The sequence below is a fragment of the Strix uralensis genome, chromosome 4 (genome assembly GCF_047716275.1).
Source record: "Strix uralensis isolate ZFMK-TIS-50842 chromosome 4, bStrUra1, whole genome shotgun sequence".
Taxonomy (NCBI): Eukaryota; Metazoa; Chordata; class Aves; order Strigiformes; family Strigidae; genus Strix; species Strix uralensis.
In genome coordinates, this window is record NC_133975.1 from 122,411,906 (window position 1) to 122,427,573 (window position 15,668).

Genomic DNA, 15,668 nt, shown 5'->3' on the forward strand with positions numbered 1-15,668 from the left:
CTCTGTACCCATGTCCCAAGCCTGTTCTTGTTCAAAAGCCATGCAGTTCTTGGTGTACCTAATCCAATAAACCCTGCTGAAAAGTAGTGTACAGCACACTTAAGGGGTGTGGTAATGCAAATATGGAGTTTCTGGAAATGGGGGCAGGCTACAAGAGCCTCAGTTTCTGGGTCTAAGATAAGAAAAATTGTAGGTTAGTTCCCTCTTCCACTGCAACTTGTCTAATGCTGCAGAAAGTATGTACTATAAGCTAGGAGCTGTGCCAGGTGATATCTGAGTGTGAAAGTAAGCTCTTGCAAATACTCCTCTATTTAGAGCAATGTGAAGTGGATGTTGTCCCTGAACCTAGTGCCTTGTAGCATGCTAGTAGCAAAACTTGCTTCAAAATTAAGGTTGTGATATGGTTTGGAGAAGAAAGTTGATCTGAACAGACAGCATGTGTCACTGACAGATCCTGTATGCAATTAATCTCTCTGCACAAGCAAAAACCAAAACCTATGTTCTTTTAACCTCATGGTAGAATGGCTCATATTCCTAAAAATCTGTCTGTATGAGGGTGCTAGTGAGGGAGATGAAAATAAATGTTTGAAAGTAATCCTTACTGATGTCTAACTCAGTTAATGAAGCTGGTGTTGAAAGATTTCAGTGTTGCTGTTAGGCAAATAAAAAATGTCAGCTTTAAGATGCCTGTGGGCTGTGTTAGACTGGCCAGCATCCTGATGCAAGGAAGGTTTCCAATCTGCAAGCACTGGTGTGAGGGGGGGGCGGGGGGGGGGAATATTTCCTTGCCAACATGTTGGTAGAGGGAATAATTTTCCTTGCCAGCATCCTGGAGCAAGGATTTTTTTTTCTGTGCTAACTCTTGCAAAAACTATTTCAGCATGTAAAATGTGCATGCTGAACAGTGACAGTCCTGACCTTTTTTTATTGCTGCTGCTGCTCTCCCCAGGCAGAAGCAAGCGCAGTAGCTGGCAAGGTATTCTCAGATGAATCAGTTCAGAAGCTGCGGCTTAGATCCTGAAGAGCAGCTGTAAAACTTAGTCTATATGGAACTGGTGCTTGTGAGATCTTTGTTGGTCCAGGGTTGACTTCCAAGCTTCACACAGGCTCAAGCAGATGGAAGGGAGTGGGGCCCAGGAGCCCACAGAGAGCTTGGAGAGGGGAGGACTGTGGCAGCTGGGAGGGAGGTAAGATGAGACAACTCTCTCCATAAAGTTTTGGGTGCAGAAGCTATGTGCTACTGTTGAATTGTATGTTAGGTTGCTTGCTGCTTTTCAATCTTTCTGCTGTGGGTATAAATCAGCAATCCCAGTTTTCTGTCAATTTAACACGATGACAGTGATCATCCCAACAGATAAATGCCTAGGTGATGAATACTGAGGAATGAAAAGTAAAACCCTTACAAGCAGACTGGTGCCCTGTTTTTTTTCCCTGCCACTCTGGCAGAAAGCAGGTCTGTGAAGCAGGGACAGTAACTCATGTCAGAGTTGGTAGTGCATCATGGTTTAGTGCATCATGGTTTAGTGCATCATGGTTTAGTGCATCATGGTTTAGTGCATCATAGTTTAGTGCATCATAGTTTAGTGCATCAAGCCTGTGTGAGATTAGGAGTGCCAGTTGGACTGTGTCTGCTGTGAGACTGTGGATGAGACTTGTCTTTTGACACAAATGGAGAAAATAACTGTCAAATTGGAATAGAAATATGAAAGCTCATTTCTGTGTTGAAAGCTTTTGGAGAGCTGCAGCTTTGTGACATGCCTCCTTCCCTGTTTTCCCCAGTTTTTGGGCTGCAGTGGTGTTTCCTACATGGGAATCTGCAGTGAGAAAGCAAGAAAACACATTTGTCACTATGAGCACACAGGTGTTCTTAGGCACTTGTTAAAGAAAATTTGTAGTTAAGTGGAAAGCTGTGGGCTTGGGAGAAAAATTTTACAAGCTATGGCTTTTGAGTATGGAACATCAAAGAAAGTGCTGAGTCCATGGAAGGATATGGGATTTAGCGACCTTGTTAGAAAGATGGTAGCATATTTTCCTATGTGACTTCTTCACATTGACATGGAGATTACATGGACTGATCAACAATGACATGACCTTAAAATCACAGAGCATTTATGTGTATATGTGGCTTTTTAGATGTTTGTTTCCTTTTGAAGTAACTTCTCAGATTCTTCAACTTCTCTAGAAAAAAAATAATTCTTCATTCATGGTAAACATCAACTGCTTTACATTTGGAAGGGTGTAGACGAGTATTTGAATGTTAATGTAGATCATCCTTTTAAACATGCTAAGGTTTGTTCAACCTCTCAGCGTCAGGTTATTTTTATGTGTACCCTCTGCTTTAAGTACTATATAAGCAGAAAAATGAGCTTTGTGTCAGTTCATACAGGAACAAAACTGGCTAGGACATCCTGAACTAAAATAGTGTGACGTACCATGGCTTCATGCTTTGGCCTGTCTGGACTGGAGCGCTTTCCATTCTTTCTTCTTTAATACTTAATTTTAAGGCTTCTCTCATGGCTGCTCTCAATGTAACATGAATGCAGCCACTCTCATGATCCCTGTCAACTCCTCAGGGATTTATCTCCCTTTCCTGTATTTTAGGAAAGAGTTGATGAAGGAACTATCATAGACAAGAGATTCCCTGTTAAGTACTTTTTTTGGAGTGAAGTTAATCAGATTGTCTCTAAACAGCTCTGAATTTTAGAGATAAATTTCTGAAGAACTTGAAATGCTTGGCTTTTCCCCTCAGTGAATGAACCAAGTGCTAGATTCATGTGCAATCTAAGTTCGTCTGTAGCTTTTGATTTCAACTGCTCAGCTGATGCCTGGTGCTGGTATCCTATTTTCCTATAATCTACAACATATGGATACTCATGTATCTGTATTTCACCATGAAGCTCACAAGTAAGGACACAGACAGGGGTCCAGTAAACCTTTCCACAGAGAAACAGACCAATTATTACTGGCTGCGAAGTGACCCATGTAGATTATATGAATAGACATGAATTCAAAGTTCTGCATGCAATTCTGGCTCTAACACATGCTCCGTATACCTGTGCTTAGTGATTTTTTTTTTTAAGGTTTATTCTGGCCTAGTTTTATCAACACTGTTTAGGCTGGTAAGTGAAGTTTTGGAGGTCTTTGAATTGCAGCTCCAAGAGAGTTCATTTTCACACCAATTAAGATCTGGTAATGTCTTTAGCTAGTAAAAAGGAACCTTATAAGAAGAGGAGTGCATCAGTTTAATGTTCATATGGTAATTACCTATTTTGGGGTGACATTTAATAGACTGAAGTTCACTGCTGTTCATTTTATCCTTTTGTGTGGAGATTGCTGGAAAAGAACATGTACTTAACATTTTGGGATGTGACAAAGAAGGAGAAAATTATACCTCTTGGTTATACTCTTTTGATCTTGTATTTTTACCAAGGTAAAAAACGTAGTATACGTCAGATGCTAGCTACAAAGTATGTCTAAACAATTTTGGTTTGGACTTGCAGAAAAATTGGTCATTCAGATTGCAGAAATGTTTATTCTGTGGAGGAGAAATTTCCAGCACCTATCAGTCCTTTCTTTGAATATTTGTGGGTATTTAGACTAAGCAGCTACTTTGCAGCAGCCAGTAACTCAGCCGAGTGTGGTGATACCAGAAGTAGAGCAGAGATATTCAGTCTACGTTAAGTCCCATTATACCTGGATTTTCAGAAAAATTAAAGGATTTGGGATTTGTTTTATTTTACTGTTTCATATGAAAACAATATCAACACATCCGTGATTTTTAAATGGAAATAATTAAGATGTGCCCAAAGAATTATAATGGAGGTAAAAGCCTCAGCTTTAAGCAGTGAAAACTAAGACCAGTGAGATTTGCCTGCATTTTTTTCACCCCTCTTCATTTTAGCATTTGAGAGTGGACAGGAAGTGGATGTTAATAACAACAAACCCTAAGGTTTCTGGCACCTTGGGAGGATATTGGGTGTATGAGACAGACTAAATGTGTCTCTCAGGGCTTCATGGGGAGCTAGCAGTAGGGAGGGGAGTTACATGCAGCCTTACTCCCATACTATGAGTCTGTCTATTGTAAAATGAAGGTGTAGATATACTGGAGAAAAGTGAACCCATTGTGTCTTCAAGTTAGACTAACATATGTAAAACTTGAGAAGGCTTTTCTCCAAATTTTTTTACTACCTCTGAAAATCTTCTCATGAGGCAGGTAGGTCTCCACTTTCAAAAAGCAAGAAATTATGCCTGAGGAAATATAAATAACAAAAGGTGAGGGGAAAATGGGCAAAGAAAGGTCTTGGATGCTGATAACAATGGAGCTGGAGAGGCACGGTTAACAATTCCCCTTTTCAGACACCCTGCAGAATAGCAGGAAGCTCTTCAGGGAGGCTTTCTTGTATTCCTGAGAGAAATGAAGGGCTGTTTCCTTCAAAAAAAGCTATAACTTGTTCTTCCTCTAATATTATGGGATAGTTTGGTTTGAGACAATTTGAGCTCTTGTCCTGATTTTTTTTCATTATAAAAAAACTACATTTAACACATCTGTTACAGTAACATCCAGGAAGAACTTTCTTCCAGACTCAGAAGACTTTATTACCTAAAGAGCAGTAATACAAAGTACGCAACAGCCATTTCAGCTGAAAGGGACATTAACTGTTTGTCAAACAGAAATATGCCACATTCTCATCTCTAAACAAATTACTGTACCGGAAGGGGAAGATCAGACTCTTTCCCCCTCCCTCAGATGGGGAATTTTGTTGTTAAAATGTTTCCTCAGTGTCTTGGAATGTCAGAAATCAAAGGTCATAAAGGTAGAAGGTTTATTTATTTTTGCCTGCTGCTCTAATTAAAGGGTCAGAAGCAACTGGAGAGTCTCAGTTCCCTTTGGTTCTCAGTAAGGCTCTACAATTTTAGGGGTGGAGAGAAGGGAGAATAAAATAGCCATGTCCTTCTGACTGCTGATCTTTTAAAGTCTTTGATCACTACCTGCTTGGTTTTTATCTGCTTTGCAAGAGGAAGGAGCCATGCACACCTAAATTAAATAAATGCATCTAAATAACCATGCATCTGATTTAGAGAGGACAGGAAGGAGTGCTGCTGCTGCTATGAGTTGCAGAAAGAACCAAGTAACAGTCTTAGCTCATAATTTCCTGTCTGCTGTTGCTTTAATGCTTAAGTTGTTTTTAATATTATTCAAATGTATGTATGGTTTTAAATTTCTCTGTTCTTGTTTTTCTATTTAAAAATGTATTGAAGAAATATAAACTCAATAGGTGTTTAAGTTGGTGAGTATAACTCCAACTGCCCTCTGGGCTCTGCAGGGAAGTGGTTGAATCTCAGGAGCCAAAGGGGGTGTTTACGGACAAGAAGAAGGTATATGTTTTGTACCAATGCACCTGGTGTGCGATGTCATGGTCTTAGGGTGTCATTATAGGCTGATGTGCTAGAGGAATCTTGGCATTGTCCTGGTATGCTACAGCATCATGACTACCCTCCTTTCATTGCACTGAGTTCTCAGTAATTTGTGTCTTATGATGGAGGCTGTGCCAATGTGTAGATATGCACATATTTATGTACAGATAAGCAAGACTATATGCAGTAGGTAATTGATTTACCTTGCTCCTGCTGTTAATTTGCAGCACTCATTGCCACAAGCACTGAAGCTAAGGGCTTAGAGTCCTGAAATAATTATACTGTCATGGTTAAATCTATTGTGTATGGGTTGAGGTTAGGGGAAAACCAAGACTTTTCTCACTTGGTTAATGGTGATGGTCTACTTGCTGGCTGCCAAGTTTGGCTATTTTGTTATCCTGTTTTGTACTTGCTGTATGCACCTGGGTGAATTGCCTGAAATGAAGGGTAGAGTGGGAGTTAATACTTGAAGATTTGCTTCCTAATCACATCTTCAGAGCACCAGGTGAAAGCATGTTATTTGACTGCAGAAATGGTAACATGGACTGTGTTTTTCAGTGGAGTCAGCTCTCTCCCTCTTACAAGGAAGCACTGGTGTTTTCAGCTTTTCAGCTTTCATCTTGAATCTTAATATCTGATGTTAATCTGAAAGCCCTATCACCTTATTTCAAGTTAATACCTAAGATTCTTGCTTTAGTTTTTTGGTAAGAAGTTTGAAAAAGTGGTTCAACCACTCAAAAAAACAATTCCAAACTCATGTGAACAGTGATGGCATTACTGCTTCCTGATTGTTGGAAACATGATTCATAAGGTCTGTTTGTTTGAAGGTGGATAACATTATACTTACTGTACAAGCTGCAGAAGACCTGGCTTTTGCAGCTTTTGTTTAATTTGTGAAGATTGTCTTATTTTGATTTTTTAAAAAAAGATTTAAAATAATTAGCTATTTCATGTGATTTGTCTGCTTCTATTATTTATAGCGAAATTGTTTTTGAATAGTCTGAGCACAAAATTATACCTTAAAATTAAGGTCTTCACATTTATTACCACTGTCAAAACTCCAAAACCGTTATTTGAAAAAAAAAAAAAAAGTAGAGGAAAAAGTGTATCATCTCTGAGCTAAAGGGAAACTTTAATGGTGGACTGAAGGCCAGAAAACAGGCTCATGTAACGAAGACCATTACAGTAGGAAATGGTGATCAATGATGTTTTACAATACACAACAAATATTTACAGCCAGGCTGGTGACTAGGATCAGCCTCCTTCAGACATTAGAAATTTATCTTTTCTGCTCTAGAGGAACCATTTTAGACAAAATTGCTCAGAGGCAGTGACTGCAGCACCATGGAAGCAAATGGAATGCAATCAGTCCATGACTAGGTAACAGAGGTTGGCATTGTATCATCTCGCCCATTATTTTAATTTGTGTAGAAGTCATAAAACATGCTGGGAGTCCCAAATAGCAGTGCTGACAAACATGAGCTTCACATGTGGTGTGGGGGAATGTATGTTGCTATAAGTGGCATATTACAGAGGGTAAATGGAAGTTCTCTCATAAACAGTTTTTCTAAACCTTCTTAAATGCCAATCTTCCATCCTTTTAATTAAAACAATCTGGCATTTATGGCTGTGTGTAATCAAGGAATGGAAGATTTTATAACACCTTTTTATCCCCTGACATGTGGTGAGGGAAAATATCAGCCTGTCTTTATCCATGTGCATCATCTGTCAGAGGGCAAAGTTTGTCCAGTTTTCCTATGCACGTAGCTTTTCACTGCTTGTAGTTCCTGTGGACATCCACATTGCCCATCTGTATCTGCTTCTGAAGTCAACCTAATCATACGTTGTTAGGTGATGAGTACTAATTTACTGGCCTGTGTATAATAAAACAACTGTGCATGCATTGTAATGACATATTTAGCTGAGTGGTCTTGCTTGTTTTGTTGTGCTTCTGCTGTTGCCACTAGTTTCAGGATGCTATTACAATATACATTAGCCAGTACATGAATCATGCCTGTTCCCAGACCCCTATCTCTACTGCCAGCCTTTCTGTAGGATGACAAGTTGTGGTGCTTTATGCATGATTAGTAACTATAAATATCTCTCATTCTTATTTAACTTCTACTCTAAAATTGTTCTTCCTCAATTTGTTGCTGCGCCTTAGCTGTACACCTTAATCCCCACCTCTTCTCACCTATGTTTTATGTGCACATTTATGATCTTTGCAAATGATCAACTATAGCTCCACTAAAATGTTAGAGACTCGGTGCTACTTGCACTCAAGGATTTGCAAGCTGAAAAATGGAATTCTATCTTTTGATCTTTGGGCCAGTAGAGGTTTTAAATGTCCCAGAGGTGACATGTTGAGTCTCTAGGGATAAAGTTGGCCCAATACTGATTGTACATACCCAGTGCTGATTATGAATGAACTGTTAACAGGTCTGCTTTCTGATTAAAACAAGACTGAAATGTAAATGGGAGGAAAAAGAAGACTAGTTAAAAGTGTAACAGGTAAAATTTGATCTTGGTAACTTGTAGAGTAGATTTTAACCTATACCCTTAGTTGTGTGATCCGGGACACTTTTGTTCCTTATGGGTTAAGGATAAAGCTGCTGATGCTGGGATTCAAAAGCAGAAGGTTTAATTTAAATTTTGCAGAATTTCATGCTGATGCATTAGTAAAAGTGCATTGCTGCTTACTTTTTGTATAAGTGAAAGAATGTCTATAAATCATCATTTGACTCTAAATGCAGGTTTTATTTTAATGATTTTTAGGAATATATGTCAGAAAGGTAGATACTCTAGACCTCCACTATCATCCAATTTTTCTTTACCAGATTGACTGAAGAGCTATCTGATTTCCCTTTGGGCTGGGACTGACAAATGTAGATGCCTGCTTGAAATTTCACTCGCTGCTGCTGCACAGGAGCTTCCCATGTTTGTTGTAGTCAGAGGCTCTTAAAAAAGACATGGTTCTGCACAAAGGTGCATTTTAATGGAGAAATAGAAAAACATTAAAATACCAATAACCCTGCTAAGGGTGCTGTTCCCAAAATTCCTCTCAAAACAAAACCAACCTATGGATCCTGTAGGGATACATCCCCTAAAATTTTTTTCAGAGGTGCAGATGAGGAAATTCAACTAATTGTCTTATGTGATGTTTCCTTTATGAACCCCTAACGTCAAGTGAGGAAAAAATAACTCTGTGGCCTAATGGCTCCTCTTCATATTCCTTGATGAGTTCCAAAATGGAGCTGATATTTAGAAAATGCCTAATTGTATATCTAAGGAAGTATCCTCAACAGACAATGCACTGGGTAAAGGTGGAATTATGATTATTTGGTTTTACTCTTGATGTAGGATCAGAGGTTAAAAGAGTTTAAAATATTTTATAGCACCCTGGGCAGAAATTTTCTTTGACATTTGTCAGAAAACAACCCTTTGTAAGCTATGTGCTGGAACACAAACTTGCCTGTCATGTATGTTGACTGGAATTTCTGATGTATACTGGAAAAAGTATATGAAAGTGCTGGAAGGAATGTCCTGTGAGGAGCAGCTAAGGACTTCGGGTGGAGAAAAGGAGGCTGAGGGGCAACCTCATTGCCCTCTACAGCTTCCTGAGGAGAGGAAGTGGAGAGGGAGATGCTGATCTCTTCTCCCTGGGATCCAGTGACAGGATGCATAGGAATGGTCCAAAGCTACATCAGTGGAGGTTTAGACTGGACATTAGGAAGCATTTATTTACCAAGGGTGGTCAAACACTGGAACAGGCTTCCTAGAGAGGTGGTTGATGCTGCAAGCCTGTCAGTGTTTAAGAGGCATTTGGACAATGCCTTTAATAACGTGCTTTATTTTGTGGTCAGGCAGTTAGACTAGATGATCATTGTAGGTCCCTTCCAACTGCAAATGTTCTGGTCTATTCTGGTCTGGTCTATTCTAAAAGAATTTCTCTTTAAGGGGAAATTGCAGCATTGATCTTACCTAGTTGTCCATGTTCAGGCTAGCATGGAATTCTAGGTGCAGTGTAAGGTTAATTGTATCTGTTTGCATAGCTGTAAGAATATACTATTAAACCAATTGAATACATTTTTGTTCCCATTTAGGAGTTCTGTATGGCTTATGTATCAAGCTCCATTTGAGTTGAATATGTAGGGGGAGTTCGATATTGCAAAAGCAGTTTTCTTGGGATGCTCACTTTTTTCCTTGCAAATATGAATTTAATTTTTGTCTCTGTATAAGACTAATGCTTTGGAATGGCTTCTTCTTTCAGGGACTACTGTTTGGTCCTATGCAAAATGTCATTAAGGGCTGAAGTACAATTTAAACCCTTAGATAAAGGTCCTAATGAGTTTAGTGAACTGGGGCTCTTATCCTTAGAAGACAAACAGAGAACACAAACTTTGTCAAGATCTTTCAGCCTCTACCTCATCTGGACACATCACTAGCTATAGACAAGTTATAACTGGACTCTCCATATGACAGGAACTCCACCCATTGTATCTCTTGGTGGAGCAACCATGTCCAAAGGCAAATCTGTTCAGAGCATGCTCACGTTCAAGGCTTCCAAGAGGCCATAAAGCTTTGGGGTGAGATGGTCTTTAAATCTGGGTCTCTAGGCATTAGTCTTATGAATTCAGATAAGATGAACTCAGATAGGTTTAATGCATTGTTTTCCCCTCTGCATGACAGCTATGTTCAGGGGCAGTGTTAAAAGGACAGGATTGCTGGTCATTGCTAGGGCTGAAAGTCTTGTAAAGGAACTGCATTTCTGTGAAGCAATATACCATTCTCAGGTAATGGAATGAACCATTACCATCTTACACAGTTTAACTACAAATGGTTTGGTTGCTTGTAGAGGTATCAGCTGAGGGAATCCAAGAGTCGTCACTGCTGTTTACATAGGGTTGTAAGTGAATACACCACATAAATGCTTTTGTCTGGCTTTACATATAAGTGACTCTTCTTGCTGAGTCTTGAAGACCTTCTGCTGAGATCTGTAAACTCCCATACTGGGAAAATCATCTCTGTTTTGTCAAGGCTTTTTAAATTAGAGGTTTCTGATTTCAGCACACATGCTTCTGTTTGGTCTTGAAATTACACAATGGTATTTTACTTTCTTTGGGCTTGAATTCTTGCCCATTTATTCTTGCACAAAACCAAGAGAATGTAGTATTAAAATACAGTCAGTTCCTCAGCTGGCATAAATCAGTGTAGTTCCACTGGCTGCCCTAATTTAAATCGAAATTTGATCAAATAATTTCAAATAGGGTTGCAGAATGAATTAAGTCTATTTAAAAAAATCCTTAGGTGCCTAAAACCCAAGACTAATTTTCCAGTAGAAGGGCATCAGCTGCTACCTTGTGCGTTCACAACCTCATATTAGCTGCTTATGGCTCAGTAACTGATATTGGCTGTGAAGCAGACACTTGGCTGGTCCTTTGGCCAGCAGAGAAGAAATGTTGGCTGCTGGCGCTCTTAAAAGAGCAGAGCTATAAAATGAGGAAATAATAAAACATGATGATTAGGTTAGGGTCACAAAATATTGTAAATAGGAGCATATTGGCTTTTCTGCTGTTTTTAAAGCTCTTTGTATGTTGGCTAGCCAGCTTCCTGGATGTCTGTTGCCTTAACTGTTTGGCTGTCTAAAGGTGATGTATAAGGGGGAAAAAATAAACTGTTGGTGACCTTTTATGTATACTAAGGCCTGAAACAACTGTTTTTTTGAAAATGTTTCCTTTCAGACCTTTATCTTATTTTAGCAATGAAGTTTCCTCTGTCCAGCTCTCACCCCTAGAAGTCTTGGTAGCATATAGGATAGTACAGGAGAATTGCTGTGACCAGTACTTGTATTAACATGTTTAGACTGGGGTTTTTAACCCACATATTTTTGTACAGCTTCTGGTTTATCTGAGAATTACAGGTGCCTCAGAAAAGCAAATATCAAATAATAGTGTACCTTGTTAGAAGCTGCCGTGCCAGGAAATGTGAGCAATTGCCAGGAGTGATTCACAGCCACAACTTGGTGTTTACATGTGAGCTTTTTGCTTCACAGGAGTAAGCTGGCTTGGCTTTTTTAAAGCCCTGAGCAGTCAGAAAATATGGGATTCAGCAGGATTTCTGTTGCCAATGACTTTGAATATGAGATCATGTATAAACACTGAGGGGTGCGGAGTGTGAGGGGCAAGCAAGAATAAGTGTAAAACTGCAAGTCTGGCCCATTGCACTGTATGTCATGTGTATATGGTTTTCAAAGGAAGGTTGAATTGGAGTGCGTATGGCTCTAATGCTGAGTCTTATATGAATTACCTTGTACTATGGGAAGGATTTGATTTCAAGCAAAAGCTTGGAAGTGTTTTCTACTGCTATCTTCTCTGCCTCAAAGCTCATTATCATGGATTCCACATTCATTCTTGTAGACTCTTCCTGAGATTTACAAGCTGGTCTTTTGTCATTTTAGGGGGAGATGGGGGAAGGGGAGTGGAAAACAATTATTTTTTGTCTTTCCTTTTTTCTGCTGGATGCAAACACTAGGATAATTATGGGAGGGTACAGGCACATCCAGAAATGTTTGGTACATTTGACCAGGAAGACTAAGCTGCTTTTGAGCTTGGTGCTCAACACCAGTCAGTACCTATCCAGGTGAAGTGGGGAGAGAGGGGTAAAAATCTTTCTGTGGACACAGATTGAAGGAACACACTGTGTGAAACCTCATTAGCCTGTTACTGGGACACAATATCTTTACAAGCCATGAGATGCTCTTTTGCCGATTCCCACCTAGGAATGTCCACCTGTATGAAATTCCACCAGGTCTGTGGCCTGACAGATGGTCCTAACTAATGAAAAGAGTCCTTTTAATTAGTCCGTCTAAAGACATTTATTCACACTGGTGGGTGCTCCCAATAAAGTTTCAGTGACTAGGATCTGTGTTGCTGGCTTCCAGCAGTCACCATCTGTTTGGTGGCAGAAACTGGCTGTGGTATCACTGCATGTATTTCCCACTCCAGTGGGCTGGAAACAGGTTTAAAGCATGGGGAAGGAGGGGGAAAAGGTCTCCTGGTTACTGCCTACAGCAGTTTGAAAGATGTGGTATCCCTGCTTCCAGACCTAGGATTACAATAGCTTATCCTGATATCTCTAGCAGCAGTTTTGGAAAGCAGCTTTAGAAATCATACACATTTCCTCTGGCAGCAGTTTTTTAATATTTGAGAATACCTTCAGTATATTTGCTAAGGCTCTTTCTTAGGCTGTTGGCCTATTTCTTAATTGAATATTGAAAATCCCTCTATTTTTAATGACTTAGAAAATAATCTAAAATAATTAGAATTAGATATGTCATGTCAGTAATGCTTATTCTGGGAGTACAGGAGTCTGCATGCTAAAGAAACCTCACCGGCTGCATATTAAAGGGGACTGCTTAATGGCAACATTCAATTAAAAATTAGGAGGGATGATAGGGAGTTGGAGCAGTACAATAGAAGATTTGCAAGGCTTTATCGCCCATGACTAGTTTTATTTATGTCCTCTGCATACTGACAAACTAATTCAGTTAAGGGGATAATTAAACTAGGGGGAAATTACAAAATTTCCTGGAGAAGAAACACAGGCTAGTGGTGAGACAGGAATTGTGGGAATTTAGCATCCTTCAGGATAATTCTGACTATAAGTGGTGTTTACATATTCAACCTGTTTACAGCCCTTCCCTGGACTCCTCCCAGATCTTCCTCACTCCCAAACCCTACCCAAACTCTAACTTTATTTTTCTTCAAGCTTTAATTTCAGGTCCATTTTTAATGAAAGCTTTTTGCAGGAAAAGGACAGAAGAACTATTAGATCTTGTAGTTTTTAATAAAGACTTCCTGATAAGGTTTGATCTGACAGAGTCAGATGTCTGAACTGTTGAGAGACCTTCCAAATCATTGTGCCTGTCACCTTCCTCCTCCAAGTAAATATTATTTATTTTCTGGTTTCTATGTTTGCATTTTCATGTCCTTAAGCTTTTGCTGAAATGCTTTTTTTATGTAAAAACTAAGGCACTGATGCCAAAAACATTTCTCTATAAAGTAATCCTTAAAAAATTGTCCCCAAAGTCATGAAACATACTAAAATAACAAGATTTGGTAACATTGTCATAATAGTCAAAGATCTGGTAGAAGCAGTGGTGCCCATTTTGGATTAATACATTTATTTTGATTTTTTTTTTTTCCTCCCCTGTGTTAATGTGATCAGATTTTCATTGTTAAATCACCTGCCATTCTCAAATGGCCTGAAGGGCAGGCTTGAGGTCATATTCACTCCAGCTGCCAGTATTACTTGTGGAACTCCTTCAAACTACATTTACCTGTTGTGTGGATAGTTGCCATTTTGCTGACACTGGGAGACTGGCTTTTGGCAGATAAATGTGCCTGACCTTTCCTTGCAAGGACCTGGAGTTTCCTTCCCCAAAGGCAAATTGGTTTAAGAGGCAGACTCATGCCAGGATGTGTGCAAACCACTTTACAAATGATGGCTCCCACTCCCAAAGTCCTACAGCTTGGCTAACCATAAAGATGATGAGTGTGCTGAAACCCTTATTGACACTGCTTTAGTAGTTTTTTGTTGTCATACTGCCTAGTCATGGGCCAGGATCCTGCTGTTTTGGATGCTATACAAACACAGAACAGGATGTCCTTGCCTCAAGTCTATGTTAAGTACAAGATGGCAACAGACAGTGGCAAACAAAATGATGATGCAGCTCTAGGCAGACGCAGCTGTAGCTGCAGGCTATTGTCAAGCACCACACAGGCATGGTCACAAAAATTAAAAGTGCATGTTAGCCATGAGGAGCTTCATAAGGGAAAACAAAGACGCATATTTGAGAGCTTAGTAATGAGTGTTAGATGGGCTCATGGGATGATTTCAGGTAGAAGACAGGCAAGAAATGGAATGCAAGAGCTTCAAAATAATAATGTTTAGATAAATTAATGGAAAAATATCTAATAAGAACTGTTAAACCGGACAAGAAACCTCTGGTTAAGGAAACAATAAAGTAAAATTGGAGAATTTTGACCATATATTTTTTCAGCCTAATGCTTTTCCCATGACATCCACTACCAGCCATCACCTGAGATGATAGATTTACTTGTTTTGGTATTCTCTGATCTGTTTCAGTGTAGTCTTGATTATATACATATATTTATAAAATCTGCTGATACTACACTGGACCAAGTGCTGGTGTCTGATATGTGACAGTCCCACTTGCTCATGCCCAGAAGACTGGGACAGACAGTTGAGGGTGACAACATCTTAAATGGCTAAAAGCAAGGTTTGTCAGAAGGTATCTGTCTTGGCCTAACTCCTTGAATCAACCTCTGGCAACCATGCAAAGTCCACCAAAGCCAGTCCTGTGGTTCCCGCACAGTGGAGATCTTCCAGGGGATATCATGGGCATGATTAGGCAGGAGAATGCAAGCATAATTTGGACACAAAGATGCCTTGTGAGGACCAGATTCCAGATGGAGGTGCTAAACCTGACAGCTATCTTCAGGCAAACTTTAGCTAGGAAGAATTGCTGGAGACCTCTTTGAGTGGAGAGGAGCTGTAGGGAAGTCATCCAGGTTAAAGCAGGTAAATGTTTTAGCACAGTTTTCTGAACTCGTAACTGTTCATGAGGCCATATTCATCTAAATGAAGTATTTAATCTGGAAGGTTTTTTCCCAGCTCAAGATTAAGTTTTGGAAGAAATGAAGTGGTGCTAGGTTCCCACTATAGCCCTTAGCACAATATGAAAAACATTAATCTGGGTGACTTTTAAAAAATTCTGTTAAGTAGGTAGACTGAGATTTTCTCATATGACTACCTTTGCAAGACCTATTGTCTAGTCTGAGACATCTCTGTCTCTGGTTTTAATAAAAATATCAAAATATCAGTTTTATCTCATTGTGAAACAGGAAAAAAAAAGAAATTAAATCTCAGGATCTTTCATGGCATGGGAAAACTGATTCACATTTGGTTCTACTTCAGGCAGAGCAGACATCACAGTTAATGTTTTGAGATTTAAAAACAAAAGGAAAAGAGCTGGTAGCTGTATAGTAAACTGAATTGAAGGGTTGATTTTGTAAAGATCAAGAGATTAAAATACTTGTAACTTAGGGGAAAGAAAATGTCATAGGGAGAGATACTCATAATAAAAGGAAAAATGAGGTGAAAGTGGGCATGAGGGAGATGGGAGTTTACTGAGGAAGCAAGGGCCTGAAAATCAGGAAGTCCAGAAAGGT